The 16,697-nt window shown below is 47.2% G+C and overlaps 1 protein-coding gene across 7 annotated transcripts in view; it reads right to left on the reverse strand.

Annotated features, from left to right (window-relative positions):
- Positions 1 to 16,697, reverse strand: part of TNIP1 (TNFAIP3 interacting protein 1) — a 99,421-nt gene that overhangs the window by 48,372 nt on the left and 34,352 nt on the right. The window contains exon 2 of one of the 7 annotated variants that reach the window (XM_075602110.1): positions 14,913 to 15,050. The exons of the other annotated variants lie outside the window; for them this stretch is intronic. The gene's annotated coding sequence lies outside the window, so the exon portion shown is untranslated. The remainder of the gene's footprint in view (positions 1 to 14,912; positions 15,051 to 16,697) is intronic. 7 annotated transcript variants of the gene reach the window in all.

Below are 16,697 nucleotides of genomic sequence, written 5' to 3' on the forward strand. Positions count from 1 at the left end.
GGGGAACGGGGGGGGGGAGTCACGGGGAACGGGGGGGGGGAGTCACGGGGAACGGGGGGGGGGAGTCACGGGGAACGGGGGGGGGAGTCACGGGGAACGGGGGGGGCCACCAGCCGAACCAGCAGGGGGACGGACGCACGGAGGAGGGGGGGAAATGCCCATACATAAATTATGACAATACATATGCCCACTGCTCTCCACCCCCCCCACTCTCCACCCCCCCCCGCTCCCCTTTCCCCCCCCCGCTCCCCTTTCTCTCCCCCCCCGCTCCCCTTTCTCTCCCCCCCCGCTCCCCTTTCTCTCCCCCCCCGCTCCCCTTTCTCTCCCCCCCCGCTCCCCTTTCTCCCCCCCCGCTCCCCTTTCTCCCCCCCCCGCTCCCCTTTCTCTCCCCCCCCCCGCTCCCCTTTCTCTCCCCCCTCCCCTTTCTCCCCCCCCCCGCTCCCCTTTCTCCCCCCCCCGCTCCCCTTTCTCCCCCCCCCCCGCTCCCCTTTCTCCCCCCCCTCCCCCCGCTCCCCTTTCTCCCCCCCCCGCTCCCCTTTCTCCCCCCCCCGCTCCCCTTTCTCCCCCCCCCGCTCCCCTCTCTCCCCCCCCCGCTCCCCTTTCTCCCCCCCCCGCTCCCCTTTCTCTCCCCCCCCGCTCCCCTTTCTCTCCCCCCCCCGCTCCCCTTTCTCCCCCCCCCCCCGCTCCCCTTTCTCCCCCCCGCTCCCCTTTCTCCCCCCCCCGAAACCTTTACAACAAATACTCACCTATTGTTCCACGAGTTATAAATAATACTACCTATTACGCATTTACATCCCGGGCAACGCCGGGTCTCTCAGCTAGTGAAATAATAAATTCTCTGAAAGAGTCCAAAAAGGGGGGGGGGAGGGGAGGACCTGTCGGTGGCGGCAATTGGGGGGTAAGTGCTTGTCCTTGCCAGAAGGAGGTCAGGGCTGATAAAGCCAGGGGTAGAGGCGAGGGGGCGGAGTCACCGGGACGTAACTTCCGGAGCCCTCTCGCGATAACGGCCGGCTCAAGGGGGCGCGGCGACGGTTGACGGGGCCAGCGGGTTAAGGCCTGGCTGAACCTTCTCTTAACCTATTAAGCGAGCATTCTGGCAGGGACTAGCCGTTATTATATCATAAACAAAGCCGCGGCCTTTCATACCTACAGACCGAGTCTGTCGTTATTTGTAGGTCTGTGGGTGGGTAATGGTAAAAGGAAGGGGAGCTTCCTCGCAGCCTCCCTGGTCATGCATTTTGTAAGCGATGCGCGCGCCATCGCACACGCCGCTGCGCTCGCTATAAATCGCGACCTTTGATCTCAAGGGCAGGGATTTCCTTTCCTATTGTCTGATTTTGTTTGTTGCACTTATTGTACTTTAATTCCCCGTACTGTATTGTCTCTTTTGTAAAGCGCCAAATACATTTTCAAACTCATCCACTATGTAACTATGTAACTAACGATGTAACGATGTAACTATGGCACAAGGAAACAAAGGCTTAGGGCCACAAAAGTGTGCTAAGCTTTAGCACACCTTTTCTCTAATTCATTTGAGAGGGAGTGGCTCAGTGAGTAAAGACACTGACTGGCACTGAGATTCTGAAGGGGAACCTGGTTCAATTCCCGTTGGCTCCTTGTGACCTTGGGTAAGTCACTTTATCTCCTGTGCCTCATAGATTGTAAGCTCCACGGGGCAGGGACTGTGCCTGCAAAATGTCTCTGTAAAACAAGCAGCGCTATACAAGAACATGCTATTATTATTTGAATGGGAGAAGAGGTGTGCTGAAGCTCAGCACCTTTTTGTGGTTCTGGGCAAAGTGTTCACCAAAAACGAGTCATTGTCTTAACCTGCAATAAGACCTACAAGTTGTGTATTCAAAGCGGGTTGACACGCTGATCAATACACCACACCTCAGGGCAATTAGTCAACCCCGCGACACCTTGTGGGTGTGAATTTCATGTTACTCACGCTCGCCTATCTTTTCTTTACTCTTGTTAGAATATGCCATCTAACAAATGGAAAAGGAAATGTGTAATACGTAGGAAATAGTTTCTTTAGAGCACAGTATAAAAAAAAAGATACCAAGTACAGGATGCAGCGAGAGCCCTAGTGCCGATTTATAGATAGATTTGGGGGCTTAAGCTGGCAAATAGTGACACTTTAAAAAGTTTCACTTCTTTTTAGGAGACCTATTTTAAGATGGGACTCCCCCTTCAAGTTCTCATGCAGCACTCGCTTTGAGATAATTAGATGTCTAGAGCTAAAACCACAATTGCTGGTTAGAGTCCCCAGTTGTTTTCAGCAATCTACCTAAAGTCACATGAAGCTGATGTTCCCTAAACTAGTTTATGTTCTCTTGAAATAAGACACACTATACACCTGAAGATAAAACTATTTTATAGACGTTGAGAAGCTGCACAGACCTTGAGTTCACAGAGAGGTAATAAAGTAAGGATAGTAAAAAATACCACTGCACAGCTTCGGAAAAGATCGCTTCAGGAGATTAGTGTATATGACAGAAATACAAAAAAAAACAAACTTTTCATACGTCAACAAGGACCCTCCTACGCGTTTCACGCCCCTTTGTCACAGAGAAGTAATATAACAGAGGCAAGCCTGTTTACCAACAGCTGTTCGGCGTCGGCCAGGTAATGGTTAATCCCTGCCTGAAGGAAGGCAGGACTATCAACGAGCCCAGCTGAGTGTAGCAAGTGTTTAAGAGGCAAGAAAGGTCTGCATAAAGACCACATGTGCCGATTCTGGCTTCCTAAGCACACCAGGGTATGCAGGCCACTTCTGCATAGGGACCCCCGGTAACTATGTAGATGTCTATAGAAGTCCATCCAAATCCAATAATCTATAGAAGTACATAGACGTTCCTCCGCTGGGAAACCTGAACTTTGGCCAAAGGAAAAGTCTATACAGACGTACCCCGCATTAACGTACGCAATGGGTCCAGAGTATCAGAAAAAGAGAGGGAAGGAAAACACAACGTGGATGTGTCTCCTAAAAGAATTCACTATACTGCACTCCTACTTAATTTAAAATTTAACTTTTAATATATTGACATAAAACATATGTTACCAAATCGTTGTGTATTGTGCATTAAAAATAAATTAAATCATCAAGACCAAGCGTCCGTGTCAGTGAATGTGCGTTGGAATCATCTCAAACAGCAAATTGTATTCGAGATAGCGGGACACAAGACGCTAATAGTCAGGGTATAAACCCCTCTGGGGCACCTATGAGACCAGGTACATGTGTATATATATAAATATGACTAACAGACTCAGTGAATGATTGTATCGCAAAAATACTGCAGTCCTGCTTCGACTTATAAACCACAGAGCACTTAGGGATGTTAGTTTAAGGATGTATTACCATCCACTAAGTATAGAAGTGCTACTGATAGTGTGATAATGGAGGGTAAATGATTCATAGCATAGTGAAGCAATTGTTCACAGAATTTTGGTCAGTGAATCATTATACAGCACACTCCAAATGAACATGTCATGTAGAGAGCAGGAAGGTTTGCACACTGAGTGTTAGTAAAAGTAACCAATTTAGATCTACATAGATAGAGCCAGGAGACTACAGAACACTACATAAAAGCAGCTCCAAGTAGGAGACTGACAACATTGCGCGTCCAACGCGCGTTTCCCTCCAGCAAAGGAGCTTCCTCAGGGACAAATTTGTCTTAAAGTGAAGCACTACCTTTTTTCCCACTTATCGATGCATGTACTGTACTGCAATCGTCCTATACGTGCATAACTGATGTAAATAACGCATGTGTAACAGGCTCTATAGTCTCCCCGCTTGCGCACAGCTTCGGTACAGGTTGGGATCCGGTATTGCTGTTCAGGACGTGCTCACAGGCGCATGCGTGAGCTGCCGTTTGCCTATTGAGCGATATGTCCTTACTTGCAAGTGTACTTAAAGTGAGTGTCCTTAAAGCGGGGTATGCCTGTACTTTATGTTGCATAACTTTGGAAAGCAAAAGCCTACACTTTATGTGGCTGAACCTTTGGCTGAATAAAAGCCTACGTTATTTCCCCCAAAACAAGTCTCCGGTCTTCACCTCTGCATGCATCGCCCTAACCTGAGTGAATTCAAATGTCTGTCTATTGTCCAATCTTTTCTATATGTGCATTATGAAGAACAATGGAACATTATCGTTCAATCTTAGAAAAGACAGAAGTTTGGAAATGAAGAGTTATGGGACTCTTGTTAATGCATGGAAACAATGCAACATTGAAATATGGGATCTGTATTAGTTCAATTATGGTCTGCTTTTTGGTCTCTCTTAAAAGTATTCTTACACTGTCCCTCTCCTAGTTGGTTCTCCGAGTGGGAGTACGTATAAAAATAGTTTTAAGCTTACATTGCGGAAGAGAAAACAAGAGGACCTATAGCCCTCCATCTTCTTCCGGTTCCTTGCTTTTCAAGAAATTGTCAACAAGAATGAAAAATATTAGTCTATTTGTTGAAGGCATCAAAAACAAGGTTTAACCAATTAATTCATACCACTGACATTTGGTCTTTAGAGAGATTGCCCCTTTTAATGTATGTATGTATGTATGTATGTATGTATGTATGTATGTATGTATGGTGAGACAGTCACTGTCTCTGTATGTTCTGGAGTGGTGCAGCTTGTGTGCTTTCCACCCTACAGGGAGTTAAACTTCCCTGGAGAGGCTTCTTGCAGGTGCAGCAAATCAGCTTATCCGCCTGGTCTCCTGAGTGAGCAGGACTGTAAAAGACAGACAGAGCTGCAGACACAGAGAGACTGCTTTCTCCAGAGTGGGGAGAGAGAGAGCGCGACTTCCCTCCAGCCAGGAGGAAACTGGCTGGCATAATCCCCTAGGCTTTCTGGACCTGCCTGGGTGGTACCTCCAGGAAGAAACAAGGACGCAAGTCTGCTGTGGAAGCAGGGCTGTCCTGTCCAGGACATATGGATCCAGAGGGATTTCCTAGACCAGGCCTGCAGAACTCGTAAAGTGAGAAGGGCCGAACTGCTCCAAGGAAAAAAAAATTGGGCTGCACGGGTAAAATCATCATCATAATCACCATCATCTCTCCTCCAGCACCTCATCATCATCCTCATATCTCCCCCAGCACCCCTCATCTCCCCCAGAACCCGTCACTATCAACCTTTGCGATACTCCCCATCTATCTCTCATACCCCCATCTATCCCCCTCACCCACACACATAATACTCCCCCTCCACATCAAACACACAATACCCCCCTGCACAGCACACACACATCACCCCCCCTGCACCTCCCATCCCTCCCCCCTTGCATCTCGCATCACTCTCCGCCCTTGCACCTCGCATCACTCTCTCCCCTTGCACCTCGCATCACTCTCTCCCCTTGCACCTCGCATCACTCTCCCCCCTTGCACCTCACATCACTCTCCCCCCTTACACCTCACATCACATCACTCTCCCCCCTTGCACCTCGCATCACTCTCCCCCTTGCACCTCACATCACTCTCCCCCTTGCACCTCACATCACTCTCACCCCTTGCACCTCACATCACATCACTCTCCCCCCTTGCACCTCACATCACTCTCCCCCTTGCACCTCACATCACTCTCCCCCCTTGCACCTCACATCACTCTCCCCCTTGCACCTCACATCACCCCCCTTGCACCTCAAATCACCCACCGTTGTACCTCAAATCACCCCCCTTGCACCTCCAATGACCCCCCCTGCACCTCAAATCACCCCCCTTGTACCTCAAATCACCCCCCCCTCACCTCAAATCACCCCCCCTTGCACCTCCAATGACCCCCCCTGCACCTCCCATCACCCCCTGCACCTCCCACCACCCTCCCCCCTGCACCTCACATCACCCATCACCCTCTCCCCCCCTCCACCTCACATTACCCATTACCCTCTCCCCCCTGCACCTCACATCACCATTAAAAGTTAAGGAAAGTACAGATACTAAATGATTTAGTAAAATGAAAAAATGCAAGCAGTTCCAATAGGTTCCCTTGATATTCCATCCCTCCACCTCACATTACCCATTACCCTCTCCCCCCTGCACCTCACATCACCCATCACCCTCTCCATCCCTCCACCTCACATTACCCATTACCCTCTCCCCCCTGCACCTCACATCACCCACAAGGCCGCCAACAGAAATCATGGGGCCCGGGACAAATGAAAGGAGCAGCCCCCTCCCCCCCCCGAACCCATAGCGCACCTACCACGAAAAAATATTTTTTAGCGTGCAACTTTTACTTCACTGTTTTCTAATTGTGATACAGAAAAAAACATTACAATGCAACCTGTTTATTTTTTATATTTTCAACAAAAGACATGTGACTGCCTGCCTGGGTGGCTGAGTGACTGGGTGGGTGGGTGACAGTGACTGGGTGGGTGAATGACAGTTGGGTGAATGGCGGTGGGTGGGTGACAGTGACTGGGTGACAGTGACTGGGTGACTGGGTGACAGTGACTGGGTGACTGGGTGACAGTGACTGAGTGACTGGGTGACTGGGTAACAGTGACTGGGTGACAGTGACTGGGTGACAGTGACTGTGACTGTGTGACAGTGACTGGGTGACAGGGAGAGGCCAGGCGGGCCGCATGTTGTGCAGGCCTGTCCTAGATTCTCGTGGGACAGAGTCCCAACAACAGATAAGGCCGAAATAATGTATATTTGGGTGCCTAAGGACTGTTGGTATTGTTGCTAACCAGGTGGGTTGTTTAAAGCTGGGAACCAGTTTAGCTGGACAGCGACAATCAGAGTGGGAGCTGGATGCTTAGACAGTCTCCTGATAGGAGTAGGCGTTATTTTTATGACTTGTTTTTCCTTAAAGGGAAGGTGTGCCTATCATTGTGTTATTTAACCCTTGTAAATAAACCCTGTATAAAGAAATACAGAGTTTCCTGCCTTAATATGGCACACAGGACCCTGCAATGTGACGGCGGAATCACAGTATGTATGTATATTATATATATTCTATATATGCACAGGCCTAAGGGACATTGCAGCCACGAGAAACTCCTCACCCCCACCCGTCAGCTTCTTAATACCGGCGCACTGATTAACTCTGTCCCACTCCTCTTCTTACACTGGGAAGCACTGTCATTAGTCAGCGGAGGGAGCAACATCTCCACTCTGTCTGCAATGAGGAGAGAAGAAGAGCAAGATGCAGGGGTGGCCAGCGGTTGTGGACCGCAGTGACACCTGTTGCCCACCAATGACTTGCAGCCTAATGCTCCATCCATTTTCCTTTGTCTTTATGTGTTTTTTTATGATACTAAAAGCTCTTTGTGGGACTTCTGGCTCATACTGCATTTTTTGTTTTGCTCACTACATGCTTTTTTGATTGCTGTTACAGTATGTGCCAGCTACCCATGTCAACAACTTTTTAAGAGATGGGAATACAATTCCTTTCTCACACATTACCTGACCTCAGATACTTTTTGGCTCTTGCACTTCCAAGCTACGCAGCGCAAACAAGGCCATGGAAATGAAACAAAAGTGAAAGCAGTGCAAAGAGACTTGCCCGCATCTTCTGGTTCAGTCATGTCTCTTATCACTCAGCCCCTTAATGGTTTAGTATGTTAGGCCGCCCTGCACAAACAGATACTGACACTGGTAAAGTGACACTCTCAGTGTACAAGGTATCATGTTGTCTTCTAATAGGTAGGTAGCTAAATGCCACAATCTTTTTTTATGTTAATATCAAATCTACTTCAAAAAGTACCTATATTCCCATTACCAACACCACCCCACAACTCCCATTTGTTTTTCGGTTTCTTTTTCTACCATTTGTCATTACACGTGTATTTTTCTTGTGTCCTCTTCTGTGTTTCCCCTATACAGGTCCAGAGTATCAGTCCGATCACCGTTAGTCATGACTGACCTGCAAAGACCTGTGTAGTACCCAAGTTCCAGAATATCAGGATATTTAGCTAGATGACACTGATGTCAAGCAGTGAACTCGCCTCATAAGGCCATCTCTCCACTGCTCCACAAAAGAATGTCACCAGGCAGCTGATGACTCACACTGTAATCACATCTGCAAGAATGTGAGTTAGGGTGGTCCCCTATGCTGGGAAGTATCCCACAATAAAGTCATTGCTAATTATGGTGCAATAGCATTTAGTAACATATATTGAGAAATAACCCAGGAATTTAAAGCAGCAACCATCCCCTCCCCAGTCTCTATTTCTGGATTTTCTTTTGAAATCAGAGCTGAACGGCACTATTCCCAGCTCTGGAGACCCCCCTCCCCCCCACGCCCCATGTTCAGATATTTACCTTTTTTTATGTGCCAGGAAAATAAAAATAAGATTAAAGATGGTCAACGGGGTCATCCAGTAGAAAGCTGCCACATCATGCTCTGATGACATGGAGGTATCCCATTGGCCCTTGGAGGTGAGGCTATTTCCCAAAAGGGACCAGAAACACAAGCAAATAAAAAGGTAACTAGCTCAGGAACTAGAGGGTTATCAGAGCAAAAAAAATAATAATACAGCTCAACCCCCTTATAACGCTGAGCTTGGGGTCCAAAGAATCACATTGCGCTATAAGCGGATCGCGTTATGAAATAATGTACAATTGTATGCATTGTACAATAAAGTATTTAAGACACCAATAATCGTGTTGTAAAGTATTCATAAATATGACAATTGGGAGCCATGCTATATATATATTCAGCTAAACCCCGGTATAACGCGCCTCGTTATACCGCGATTCGGTTATAACGCGGTTTTCCCGTGGCTCCCGTTTAAAAAAAAAAAAAAAAAAAAAAATGTAAATTTTTTTTTTTTTTACATTTTTTTTTTGCACACTGCACACACTCACTGCACACACACTGCTCATTGCTCACACTGCCACACTGCACACACACTGCTCATTGCTCACACTGACACACTGCACACACACTGCACACTGCACACACACTGCTCATTGCTCACACTGACACACTGCACACACACTGCACACACACTGCACACTGCACACAATTATTATATAGAAATAAACAGACAACTGCACTTTAACAGATGTATTTTGCCTGTACAACGTCTTGTGACTTTTGTTTCACAAAGTTAAGGGGGTGGGAAGTCATTGTGCTGTGGGGGTTGGGGGGGTGGCGGGGCCCTGCGCTGCGGCTACGGCGGGCCCTGTACTGCGGCGGGGGGGGGGGGGGGGGTTAGCGGTCTGTGTGTGTGAGTGCGAGTGCCTGTCTGTGTGTGTGTGTGTGTGAGTGCGTGAGTGCCTGCATGTGTGTGTATGAGTGCGTGAGTGCCTGTGTGTGTGTGTGTGTATGTATGAGTGCTCCAGCCCGAGTCCGTGGAGGGAGGGGGGGGGGAGAGTAGCGGGTCCCTCCTGCAGCCAGTGGAGGGAGTGGGGGGAGAGTAGCAGCTCCCTCCTGCAGTCCGGGGAGGGGGGGGAGAGTAGCAGCTCCCTCCTGCAGCCAGTGGAGGGAATGGGGGGAGAGTAGCAGCTCCCTCCTGCAGTCCGGGGAGGGGGGGGAGAGTAGCAGCTCCCTCCTGCAGTCCGGGGAGGGGGGGGAGAGTAGCAGCTCCCTCCTGCAGTCCGGGGAGGGGGGGGGAGAGTAGCAGCTCCCTCCTGCAGTCCGGGGAGGGGGGGGAGAGTAGCAGCTCCCTCCTGCAGTCCGGGGAGGGGGGGGAGAGTAGCAGCTCCCTCCTGCAGTCCGGGGAGGGGGGGAGAGTAGCAGCTCCCTCCTGCAGTCCGGGGAGGGGGGGGAGAGTAGCGGGTCCCTCCGCTCAAGCCACGCCCCCCCTCCCTGTCAAACCTCCCACCTCCCGCTCCGGCTCTTACACTTACTTACACACACACTCAGACACTTACACACACTCACAGACACTTACACACACACGAGGGCCCTGTGCTGCGGCGGGGGGGGGGGGGGGGGATAGCGGTCTTCCGGAGACTGCTTACCTGTCTCCAAAAGCAGCACACTTATGCAGGCACCCCTCACGTTCGCCGTGCGCATGCGCCGTGCGGCTCGTGAGGAGTGGATGTTGCCTGCCAGTTCCCGCGGTGACAGGGGGAAGCGGGGACAGGAGGGACATCCCCGCTCCCATCTCCTGCCCCGCGGGCTGTCTTGCGGTGACAGGGGGAAGCGGGGAGCGGAGGGACATGCCCGCTCCCATCTCCTGTCCCACGGGATGAATATGCGCTAAAGCGCGGCGGCCATTTTTTTTTTCTCGCGACCCCGTTAGTAACGCGGTGGTCTCGGGGTGGACCCCGAGACCCGCATTATAACGGGGTTTAGCTGTATATATTTTTATTTATTTTTTAACTTACGATAAATTATTTTCCCGTAATTTCTCCATGACAATGCATCACCATAGGGTAATGGGTCCTGTTGTTGGTAGGGCGCAATCAACTGATTGAAAATAGGTGTGTATTAAGGAATGTTCCTCCAACTTATTGCTTCAGTTTAATGTCCAGCCAAGCTGTATAAAAAAAATCGATTTTAGGATAAAGGAAAGAAGAAAAAGGGAAAACTACTACTGTGGGTGGGGACCCAAGATACACCATCACAGAGAGACTACGGGAAAATTATTTATTAGAAGTAACAATTTCTGTCTCCATGACATCACCATAGGGACGTCCTAAAGCAGCCCCAAGGCAGAACAGGGAAGGGGGATTGTTGCACGATTGCTTGGAGGATTCAAAGGTGTTAGAACACAACAGCTGGGAGGACACAAACAACTGAAGCAAAAAGAGAGTAATTATACACACCTATTTTTATCAGATGATTATGTCCTACCTCTAGCTGGGAGTCGCCTACTGTATCACCCTAAGGGTGAGGCACTCTCATGGTGGAGACAAAAGATATACAGTCATGTGAAAAAGAAAGTACACCCTCTTTGAATTCCATGGTTTTACATATCAGGACTGTTGCAGGGTACATGCAACCACACGCGGGGTTTCAGGATAAGGCTATTTATTGAGCCTTAAAATTACAGCACACAAAAACAAAACAGCTTCTTTTCAGCATACAAAACAAAAGCTTCTTTTCAGCATACAAAAACCCAGACAGTTCATCAAACATGCATTTGGAAAAACAGACCTTATAGCAGTAATCTATTTCAGCGTTTCAGTCCTATCTCTTGACCAGCCAGCCCTCATGTGTGTGCATCCTGGGGGTTTTAAAAACACCTTGATTATGCAGCTGGGACCACTCTAATTGTCAGTAGCTTCCCAGCTGAAAGTTAACCTCGTCATTGCTGCACTGCATACCTACACATACGTCTGCCAGGCATAGAGCTGGTGACGTTCATTCACCCAGTCACAAGGACATAATAACAATAATCTGTTCCTTAGCAGGTCTTAAAATTAGGTAAATACAACCTCAGATGAACAACAACACATGACATATTACACCGTGTCATGATTTTGTTAACAAAAATAAAGCCAAAATGGAGAAGCCATGTGTGAAAACCTAAGTATACCTTATGATTCAATAGCTTGTAGAACCACCTTTAGCAGCAATAACTTGAACTAATCGCTTTCTGTATGACTTTAGAAGTCTCTCACATCGTTGTGGAGGAATTTTGGCCCACTCTTCTTTACAACGTTGCTTCAGATCATTGAGGTTTGTGGGCATTTGTTTATGCACAGCTCTCTTAAGGTCCAGCCACAGCATTTCAATCAGGTAGAGGTCTGGACTTTGACTGGGCCATTGCAACACCTTGATTCTTTTCTTTTTCAGCCATTCTGGTGTGCTTGGGATCATTGTCCTGTTGCATGACCCAATTTCAGCAAAGCATTAGCTGTCGGACAGACGGCCTCACATTTGACTCTAGAATACTTTGGTATACAGAGGAGTTCATGGTCGACTCAATGACAGCAAGGTTCCCAGGTCCTGTGGCTGCAAAACAAGCCCAAATCATCACCCCTCCACCACCGTGCTTGACAGTTGGTATGAGGTGTTTGTGCTGATATGCTTTGTTTGGTTTTCGCCAAACGTGGCGCTGTGCATTATGACCAAACATCTCCACTTTGGTCTCGTATGTCCAAAGGACATTGTTCCAGAAGTCTTGTGGTTTGTTCAGATGCAACTTTGCAAACCTAAGCCGTGCTGCCATGTTCTGAGAGAAGAGGCTTTCTCCTGGCAACTCTTCCAAACAAACCATACTTGTTCAATCTTTTTCTAATTGTACTATCATGAACTTTAACATTTAACATGAGGCCTGTAGAGTCTGAGATGTAACTCTTGTTTTTTTTGCAATTTCTCTGAGCATTGCACGGTCTGACCTTGGGGTGAATTTGCTGGGACGTCCACTCCTGGGAAGATTGGCAACTGTCTTGAATGTTTTCCACTTTTGAATAATCTTTCTCACTGTAGAATGATGGACTTTAAATTGTTTGGAAATGGCATTATAACCCTTCCCAGATTGATGGGCAGCAACAATTGCTTCTCTAAGATCATTGCTGATGTCTTTCCTCCTTGGCATTGTGTTACCATACACCTGAATGCTCCAGACCAGCAAACTGCTAAAACTTCGGCTTTTAAAGAGGTGGTCACACTTGCTGATGATCAATTGATCAAGGGCATTTGATTAGCAGCACCTGTCTGCTACTTAGCATCTTAATTCCTATGGAAGCAGTAAGGGTGTACTTCGTTTTTCACATGGCTTCTCCGTTTTGGCTTTATTTTTGTTAAATAAATAATGGCACGGTGTAATATTATGTCCTGATATGTAAAACCATAGAATTCAAAGAGGGTGTATTTACTTTTTCACTATATATATATATATATATATATATATATATATATATATATATATATAGAGTCAGGTATGGAGATATATATATATATATATATATATATATATATACAGTGTTTGACAAACCTATGCATTTGCACGCCCCGGGCGAGTGGATTTAACATCGTGGCGACTTGTATTGGCCCAAGCAGCACACGTGTGGTACTAGGTGGCGATTAGATTTTTTGGTGATTTGTCGACCACTGTATGTATGTATGTATGTATGTATGTATGTATGTATGTATAATATATATATATATATATATATATATATATATATATATCTGTCTCCCCACCCCGACACCCCACCCCTCTGGGAGGTACACATGCTGCTATATGATCTGTGGTGGTTTACCTGTTGGTTCAGGAGACTGGGACCGATCTGCATTACGTTGAGACCAGGACAGGCTTTTGATCTTCTTCATCTGAGTTGGTACTGTGCGCCTCCAGCTGTGATAGGCTCCATGGTGTATGGATGTCAGCCCCCACCACTTCATACTTTATCCCTCCTGCCCAATGACTGTTACTCAGACAGGAGGGGAGTGAACAAGGGCCTTTATTGAGTGGCAGCCACTGCATCAGCTTTACATACAGTGGTGCCTCTGAAGATTTTAACCTTTTCAGTCCAGATAGGATGGTGCTACCCCGATAGTATGGGGTGTTGAGCCAGATGGTCCCCAGGCCTACGCCTGAGGGTCGGCCCACTCATCCTCGCAATGGCCTCACAGCCCATCTGCTTACTCCGAACTACAAAGCAGGACTGACTACGGTTTAGCTCTACCTCTTCCTCAGGAAGCAGGGGGGGGGGAGGCATGGACTGTACCTATCCCTGATAGGCTGCACACAGGTCATGAGTCATCACCCCACTCCTGTCCATCAAAGGAGGAGCACAAGAGGGGTCAAGAGCCCACAGATCAACCTGTTAATGCCCTGAACATATTAGGGACTTACATAACAGATATACTATGGGGAAAGAGAGGTGCTATGGGACATATATATATCTTTTTTTCACTGAGGTTACAATTAAAAGGTATAGATGTAGCGGAAGATATTGTTCCCCCAAATACCGCAACCTCAGGGATCTTTCACAATCAGAGCCACCAACAGTGGTGGGAAGAGCTGGAGACAAATGTCCCGGGCCCAGTGGAGTCCAACTCCCTTCCTCCCTGCTTAACAACATAGACCTAGATCTCAACGTCAGTCATGAGCCCTAGGAAAGCTGTTGATGGGCCTGCTTGGAATACCCCAGTTTCCCATAGGATTCAATGGTAGCGTTGAAGCAGAATACTTCAGTATACCACGTCATACCTCAAACTAGAGAACAATGATGCCTGCTACATTTGAATATTACTTTTCAAATGAACCCCTTCGCTGCCATGGGAGCTAGCCATGTACGGCAACCCAATGTATACCTCTGGGAGCAAAACTGTTCTGCCAATAATAATGCGGCAGTGGAAATATTACATATTAATTAATGAAGTAGAAAAGTACCAGAGGAGGTCACAATGGATTGGAAAGAAAAGAGGAATGCAAGACCTATTTAATGTGTATATGTTGAGTGTATGTATTTGCACTATGAGGGACTTTCACCTTTATCAACATTTTGAAAACTCCCTTTGCAGAATTCAAATATTCTTTTGTTTCCAGACAGATCTGCAGTTCACGACATGACTGGGAATGAAAGATCCAACACATTTACAAATGTAAATGGAGTGTGACCAATTAAACCTTCTTTATACCCATGCCAGCAAAAATGTAAGTAACAGAGGTTTGTGCCCAGGATGGTAAACGTGACAGCCTCATATGCAATAGTACACAAATAATAAGTGTAACTCTACCCCTCTCTCTACTCCTCCCTCGCCCTCTCTCAAAAGTAGCTAGTAGGCAGTTTTAGGCCAAAAATAAATATGCATGCATGACTCCGATTTCAAAACCTACAACTTCATCCACTAGAACATTGTGGTTGATTTTTATACATATGATAAAATAATCCTTGGGGCTCTATATATCAAAATTGGTGAATTTCTGGGGCAAATAATCTGCCCCATATGTGTCAAAGGAAAAACATTGAAAGCAGTATATATATTTTATTTCCCCCACCTAGAGATATTTTTGCTTTAGAACTGCACCATTTTTACCTTGATGCAGTACATACTCACCCGAGTCAGGTTTAATGGTTTAACCTCTATTGCAAACGTAACCCAGGGAAAAATGTGTGCAAATCTCTCAGGTTTGACAGCAGACGGTTCCTAGCGCCGGTTGAAAAATTGTTTCTTTGCCAGTTAGAAGTTCCATCTCTAAAGGGTTTAAGAATGAAGCAAAAAATGTTGCTCTGCGACACATTTTCTACTGGCAGATGTGTCAAATGCAAACAAACTTCTTAACCAAAAGCTTGTTTCATCTAATGTGGATTGTTAGACCGTGGGTTTTAAGCCAATTCTGACCTGTAGGAGTTTTTGATGTAAAGATATGGGGGGGGGGTGGGGAGGGGGGGGTCAGGGGCACCATGAAAATGCGTTTTGAAAACTGAAATTGGATCCAAAACGTAGCGGATACATATACGATAGAATTACAGGGCTATACTTCAAATATTTTCTTCTCTGTATATTGGAAAACTTCCCATCAGATGGAGTAAATCCAATAAATAATAATAATTATTAAATAATAATAATAATAAATAATAAATTGCAACCCTTTGGCTTTAGCTCTATATTTTCTCTCCGTAAATACCCTTAGGGGGTAATTCTATATACTCTGAAGTGGATGTTCAGGCAGTTTAATGAATTTGGATTTTCATCCGAAAAACCGCCTGAAAGGCTCCGTTAGCAAATATATAGAATTACACATTAATTTCTTCCCTACCGAGATATTACGTTGGCTAATTTTAGTACTGAGTCTTGATACACAGACCTTCAACATTTACACTGTTACACTGGTGTCTGAAGAGGAGCTTTTAACCAAGAGAGCCGTATCCGCATGCAATTTACCACATGCAAAGATTATACATGCAACTAGACAACAAAAGAACAAAGTTCTATACATCGGCGCTTTCAAAACTTGGTTACATAGAAACGTCAGTATCAAGACTGATGAGAAAACATGAAAAAAATAAGCTTGCTTAAAGAAAGAACTATCAAGGCAACATGGAGTGAGGTAAATGATGAATGATATAGGTGTAATGCTCACAATAAGGGGAGGTATGTATACTGTATAACGTCCGGGTTGGGAGTGCAGATGACCGCTGTTAATAAACAGCACTCTCCGGTTCTCCCTTATTGGACCACCTCCCTAGAGCTTGTAACCGTTGCAATGTCCAGCAGTAAGGCTACGGCCCCGCTGCCCGCGCTGCACACGCGCCTGCGAGGCTGGCGGCGCGTGCAGCCGAGTCCCCCGGTCTGCAGAGAGCTGCAGAGGGAAAGACAGGGGGTGGGGGCATGACAGGGGCGCGGCCGTGACGTCACCCGGCAAGTTCGCCCTCATTGGCTGAACTGCCGGTGGGCGTGGCCTAGCGAGTCCTGATCTCAATTCTCTTGAGAGCAGGAGTTTCTGTCGGCGCGGCGGCCCCCCCTCGCAGCGGGCCCGGACCCATTGTGGGGCGGCTCTTGTCCCTGCAGCGTCCGCCACAGCGGGCGCAGCTGTAGCCAGCGGGGACCTGGCCTAATCCTCCCATGATAACAGCAAAAATGTGGTGTGGAAATCATGGTACTCACACTCAGATGCCGTCCCTTGTGTGTTGGCGTGCCTCACTCTGCGTAGAAATGCAGGAAATCCGGTAGAAGAACGGAGCACAGCAGCAAAAAAATGAAGGGTCTGCAATGTGGAAACTAAATAAAATCCATTTAATGTACGAGTGACAACATGGCACAACGAGGTAAGTGTACTCTAATGCGTTTCACGCTTATTGCAGCGCTTCGTCAGAAAGTGTGAGATTCTATTGTGAGTAT

The sequence above is a fragment of the Ascaphus truei genome, chromosome 5 (genome assembly GCF_040206685.1).
Source record: "Ascaphus truei isolate aAscTru1 chromosome 5, aAscTru1.hap1, whole genome shotgun sequence".
Lineage (NCBI taxonomy): Eukaryota > Metazoa > Chordata > Amphibia > Anura > Ascaphidae > Ascaphus > Ascaphus truei.